This window comes from Aphelocoma coerulescens, unplaced genomic scaffold (assembly GCF_041296385.1).
Source record: "Aphelocoma coerulescens isolate FSJ_1873_10779 unplaced genomic scaffold, UR_Acoe_1.0 HiC_scaffold_691, whole genome shotgun sequence".
Classification (NCBI taxonomy): Eukaryota; Metazoa; Chordata; class Aves; order Passeriformes; family Corvidae; genus Aphelocoma; species Aphelocoma coerulescens.
Genome location: NW_027184046.1, coordinates 5,001 through 11,518, shown reverse-complemented (window position 1 = coordinate 11,518; position 6,518 = coordinate 5,001).

Below are 6,518 nucleotides of genomic sequence, written 5' to 3'. Positions count from 1 at the left end.
TCGGCCACCACCGGACTTTCCCCTGCGGCCCCCCTGCACGGAGTCGGCAGCCGCCAGGGTCGGAGGGAGGATACACTCACGGGTCTCTCGCCACCCCACCTAGGCCGACAAGCGGCTCACACAGTCTCTCTCTTTTTCGGCCTTTCCCATCAACTGGGGCTGTGAAACCAGGATAAAAGCCACGCGACTCATATCCCGCTTATTCGACACTCTTCGTTCTGGCAACCGCGCGCGCGGCCGCCGCTCTCGACCTTCGACACAGGCACCGCCAGCCTGCGGGGACACGGCCCATCACCCGCTCCCATAATACGGACAGACGAGTCCAAGGCCCCGGACGCCTCCAAGAGAACCAATCGTACTTGACCGGGGCGGTGCGCTGGCGCACGCCGCCTCCTACCATGACGCAACTGGAGGCAGCCAGAAACAGCGACCCCTTGGTGAACTTCCAGGACGGGTGGGGCAACAGGTCTACCCGGCCCCTGCCGAAATTTGCCTAAGTCCCGCCGGAGCTGGGTAGACCTGTTCGCCCCGCGACCGGGCACCACCGCGGCGCCACGCCGACGGTTTCGGGGCGCGGCCGGCGGCCGCGGCCGGGCCCGGATCCGGGTAGACCTGTCCGCCCGGAGCCTTCCCCGGGCCGGGTAGACCTGTTCACGCCGAGACCGGGCGCCGCCAGGGGAGCCACGCGGGCAGTTTCGTGGCACGGCCGGCGGCCGCGGCCGAGCCCGGATCCGGGTAGACCTGTTCGCCCTCTGGCCGGACGCTGCCGGGACAGTACGCTGACGGCTCCGGCAACCGCTGGTGGCCGCAGCCGACCCCGGAGACAAGGCATCCTCCTGCCATCCCTGAGCCGGGGGAACCCCACAGCCCCGGAACGCCCCGGAACCGTATGGCTCTAGCAGCCCTGTCCCGCCTGAGAACCCGGTTTCAAGACCAATACGTATTTTCGACAAAACTCAACCTTTAATTTTTGAACGAGTACATCTTTCTTCTGCTAGGAACAAGGAAGTTTCCTGGGGAAAAAAAAAATTCTTTGCGAATTTTACTCCGTTTTCTTGGGCGCCCACACCACAGCCGGCCACGCTCGGGAGGATCGTGTGCCCTTAGCTCGGCCAGCCCACACACATTGACGCACCAAAACGGACGCCCCTCCCCACCCCACCCCGGGCACCACGCCCAGCCCCACCAGAGCAGAGCACCTCTAGGGAGACAGCGGGGAGGGGAAGCAGGTGCATAGGAACAGGGAACGAAGCCGATGGCCGCCGGCGCGACTGGCCCCGCCCACCAGGAGGGGCCGGGGCCGAGGCCGGGGGGACCGGGCGGCCGCCTTCGGGCCGGTTCTTTCGGGGTCCGCCGAGGTCCCCGTCTCCCGCCGCCGCTTCGGGGGGCCGCGGGGGCGCCGCGCCCAGGTGCCCGAGGCCGGCAGGCAGCGGGCGAGCCCCGGCGGGACGAGCCCCGCCCGCCGGCGAGGGCCGGGCGGCGGCCGGGGCCGGGCCCGGATCCGGGTAGACCTGTCCGCCCGGAGCCGTCCCCGGGCCGGGTAGACCTGTTCACGCCGAGACCGGGCGCCGCCAGGGGAGCCACGCGGGCGGTTTCGTGGCACGGCCGGCGGCCGCGGCCGAGCCCGGATCCGGGTAGACCTGTTCGCCCTCTGGCCGGACGCTGCCGGGACAGTACGCTGACGGCTCCGGCAACCGCTGGTGGCCGCAGCCGACCCCGGAGACAAGGCATCCTCCTGCCATCCCTGAGCCGGGGGAACCCCACAGCCCCGGAACGCCCCGGAACCGTATGGCTCTAGCAGCCCTGTCCCGCCTGAGAACCCGGTTTCAAGACCAATACGTATTTTCGACAAAACTCAACCTTTAATTTTTGAACGAGTACATCTTTCTTCTGCTAGGAACAAGGAAGTTTCCTGGGGAAAAAAAAAATTCTTTGCGAATTTTACTCCGTTTTCTTGGGCGCCCACACCACAGCCGGCCACGCTCGGGAGGATCGTGTGCCCTTAGCTCGGCCAGCCCACACACATTGACGCACCAAAACGGACGCCCCTCCCCACCCCACCCCGGGCACCACGCCCAGCCCCACCAGAGCAGAGCACCTCTAGGGAGACAGCGGGGAGGGGAAGCAGGTGCATAGGAACAGGGAACGAAGCCGATGGCCGCCGGCGCGACTGGCCCCGCCCACCAGGAGGGGCCGGGGCCGAGGCCGGGGGGACCGGGCGGCCGCCTTCGGGCCGGTTCTTTCGGGGTCCGCCGAGGTCCCCGTCTCCCGCCGCCGCTTCGGGGGGCCGCGGGGGCGCCGCGCCCAGGTGCCCGAGGCCGGCAGGCAGCGGGCGAGCCCCGGCGGGACGAGCCCCGCCCGCCGGCGAGGGCCGGGCGGCGGCCGCGGCCGGGCCCGGATCCGGGTAGACCTGTCCGCCCGGAGCCGTCCCCGGGCCGGGTAGACCTGTTCACGCCGAGACCGGGCGCCGCCAGGGGAGCCACGCGGGCGGTTTCGTGGCACGGCCGGCGGCCGCGGCCGAGCCCGGATCCGGGTAGACCTGTTCGCCCTCTGGCCGGACGCTGCCGGGACAGTACGCTGACGGCTCCGGCAACCGCTGGTGGCCGCAGCCGACCCCGGAGACAAGGCATCCTCCTGCCATCCCTGAGCCGGGGGAACCCCACAGCCCCGGAACGCCCCGGAACCGTATGGCTCTAGCAGCCCTGTCCCGCCTGAGAACCCGGTTTCAAGACCAATACGTATTTTCGACAAAACTCAACCTTTAATTTTTGAACGAGTACATCTTTCTTCTGCTAGGAACAAGGAAGTTTCCTGGGGAAAAAAAAAATTCTTTGCGAATTTTACTCCGTTTTCTTGGGCGCCCACACCACAGCCGGCCACGCTCGGGAGGATCGTGTGCCCTTAGCTCGGCCAGCCCACACACATTGACGCACCAAAACGGACGCCCCTCCCCACCCCACCCCGGGCACCACGCCCAGCCCCACCAGAGCAGAGCACCTCTAGGGAGACAGCGGGGAGGGGAAGCAGGTGCATAGGAACAGGGAACGAAGCCGATGGCCGCCGGCGCGACTGGCCCCGCCCACCAGGAGGGGCCGGGGCCGAGGCCGGGGGGACCGGGCGGCCGCCTTCGGGCCGGTTCTTTCGGGGTCCGCCGAGGTCCCCGTCTCCCGCCGCCGCTTCGGGGGGCCGCGGGGGCGCCGCGCCCCGGTGCCCGAGGCCGGCAGGCAGCGGGCGAGCCCCGGCGGGACGAGCCCCGCCCGCCGGCGAGGGCCGGGGCGGGGGCCCGGGCCGGGGCCGGGGCCGGCGGCCGGGGCCGGGGCCGGGGCCGGGGCCGGCGGCCGGGGCCGGGGCCGGGGCCGGGGCCGGGCGGCCGCCTTCGGGCCGGTTCTTTCAGGGTCCGCCGAGGTCCCCGGCCCCCGCCGCCGCTCCGGCGGGCCGCGGGGGCGCCGCGCCGAGGCGCCCGATGCTGGCAGGGAGCGGGCGGCCCCCGGCCCATGTTCACACGGAGAGATAGGCAGACACAGGGACTCTCAGACCCACTCACAGCCCCGCCGCCCCCCTCTCTTTTTGCCGCGGACGGCCACAGCTGCACACTCATCGACACAGACAGACACACACAGACATAGGCACGCCTGCGCATGGACGCGCACACTTGCCGCAGATGCGCTCCGTCCCCCTCCCTCCCGTCGCCCTGTCTCTCGAGGGTTGGGGGCACTCCTGCTCTCCACCATCTGCCTCCCTGGCGCCACCCTCAGACTTTTCTCGCCCCTGCCCAGGGTCCCATCAGCCAGTTCGGACGGCGGCGACGGCAGCAGCAGGGGGGCGAGGACTTGGGTGCCGAGGCAGCCAGGGTGTTCGGCGAGCAGGCCGAGAGCCTGGTGCAGAAGTAGGGCCAGCGACAGTCTGGAGGTGGTGGCGGGATGCTTGGCACTGTCTCTTTTTGAAGAAGCATCCTGTTCAGGTCGCTCTGAGCCTCTCGGTTCGATGGCGTTCCTTCCTGCCTACCCCCAGCCCCGGTCAAGCCTGCGGCAGGACGGAAGCGAGGCGGGCGGATGAGGGAGTGAGAGATGCAGAAATCAAGGTGGGAGGTGGGGCAAGGGCACGGCAGGCTTTCGAGGGCCGGGAGCCGGGCTTAGAGAGCGGATGCTGCTGGCCGTTTTGGCACGGAGGCGGCGGGAACGCCGCCGGCTCCTAAAGAGTCCCTCCTTCCCTCTCCGGCAGTGGCATGGGGAGCGGGCTGCAGGCAGGGTGGCGACAGGGCGGGCTGGAGCTGGGGAAGCGCGCGGCAGGGGGTGACGCTGACGGCCGCTCAGGCATGGAGCCAGAAGGGACGCCGCCGTCTGGGACCGAAAGTCACTCGCCTTCACGTCCCAGCTTTCGGGGCGGGGGGGGGGGAGGGGGGGACCAGCGCGTGCGAGCTGCCGTGTGTGGCGGGTGCGTGCGGGGCTGCCAGACGTGCGGGCTGGCCGCCCAAGACGTGCTCGCGGGCCTGGACTGGGTCCCGGGGCTGCGGGTCCGATCGACGAGACCTGGTCTCCCCAGCACCAGGAGGGGAGGCCGGGTCCACCCACATTGGGGGGGTGGGGGGGAGGGGAGGTGGGCAGGGGGCAGGCCCCGAGCTCCAGGAGGAGAAATCTACAAAGGAAACAAATCTACGGGCCGCTCATGTGACTAGGGTTCCAAGCGGGGCCTGGAGAAGGAGGTCTGCCCAGAGCTACACGGCAAACCCATAGGGCCGGACGGGGGAAGCCAACAGGCGTCGCCCGGTGCTAAGCGCCCAGCCGGGCGGGGCATGGCGAAGCCAAGAGGCGTGGCCCGGCGCTAAGCGCCCGGCCGGGCGGGGCCTGGCAAAGCCAACAAGCGTCGGCCGGCGTTAAGCACCCGGCTGGGCGGAGCCGGAGAAGCCAACAGGTGTCCGCCGGCGCTAAGCGCCCAGCCGGGCGGAACCGGGCGAAGCAACCAGGTCTACCCCGGCGCTAAGCGTTAGGCCGAGCGGGGCCGGGCGAAGCCAACCAGCGTGGCCCGGCGCTGCGCGCCCGGCCGGGCGGGGCCGGGTGAAGCCAAGGGGCGTCCCCCGGCGCTAAGCGTTAGGCCGGGCGGGGCCGGGTGAAGCCAAGGGGCGTCCCCCGGCGCTGAGCGCCCAGCCGGGCGGGGCCGGGCGAAGCAACCAGGTCTACCCCGGCGCTAAGCGTTAGGCCGGGCGGGGCCGGGCGAAGCCAACCGGCGTGGCCCGGCGCTGCGCGCGCCGGCCGGGCGGGGCCGGGTGAAGCCAAGGGGCGTCCCCCGGCGCTAAGCGTTAGGCCGGGCGGGGCCGGGTGAAGCCAAGGGGCGTCCCCCGGCGCTGAGCGCCCAGCCGGGCGGGGCCGGGCGAAGCAACCAGGTCCACCCCGGCGCTAAGCGTTAGGCCGAGCGGGGCCGGGCGAAGCCAACCGGCGTGGCCCGGCGCTGAGCGCCCGGCCGGGCGGGGCCGGGTGAAGCCAAGGGGCGTCCCCCGGCGCTAAGCGCCCAGCCGGGCGGGGCCGGGCGAAGCAACCAGGTCTACCCCGGCGCTAAGCGTTAGGCCGAGCGGGGCCGGGCGAAGCCAACCGGCGTGGCCCGGCGCTGAGCGCCCGGCCGGGCGGGGCCGGGTGAAGCCAAGGGGCGTCCCCCGGCGCTAAGCGTTAGGCCGGGCGGAGCCGGGCGAAGCCAACCGGCGTGGCCCGGCGCTAAGCGCCCGGCCGGGCGGGGCCGGGTGAAGCCAAGGGGCGTCCCCCGGCGCTAAGCGCCCGGCCGGGCGGGGCCCGGCGAAGCCAAGAGGCATCCTCCGGCGCTAAGCATTGGGCCGGGCGGGGCCGGGCGAAGCCAACCGGCGTCGCCCGGCGCTAAGCGCCCGGCCGGGCGGAGCCGGGCGAAGTTAACAGGTCTACCCCGGCGGTAAGCGTTAAGCTGGGCGGGGCCAGGCGAAGCAACCAGGTCTACCCCGGCGCCTAGCACCCGGCCGGGCGGGGCCCGGCCAAGACACCAGGTCTACCCCGCCGCTAAAGGTCAGGCTGGCACGGCCGGACAGGGGTAGCAGGTGTACCCCGCCGCTGAGCGCCCGGCTGGCCGGGCCAGGCGAGAACAGCAGGTCTTCCCCGCTGCGCCAACAGGCTTGCAGGGCGCAGGCGAAGACACCAGGTCTACCCCGCCGCCTAGCGCCCGGCTGGCGGGGCCCGGCCAAGACACCAGGTCTACCCCGCCGCCTAGCGCCGGGCTGGCGGGGCCCGGCCGAGACACCAGGTCTACCCCGCCGCTAAAGGTCAGGCTGGCACGGCCGGACAGGGGCAGCAGGTGTACCCCGCCGCTGAGCGCCCGGCTGGCCGGGCCAGGCGAGAACAGCAGGTCTTCCCCGCTGCGCCAACAGGCTTGCAGGGCGCAGGCGAAGACACCAGGTCTACCCCGCCGCCTAGCGCCCGGCTGGCGGGGCCCGGCCAAGACACCAGGTCTACCCCGCCGCCTAGCGCCGGGCTGGCGGGGCCCGGCCAAGACACCAGGTCTAC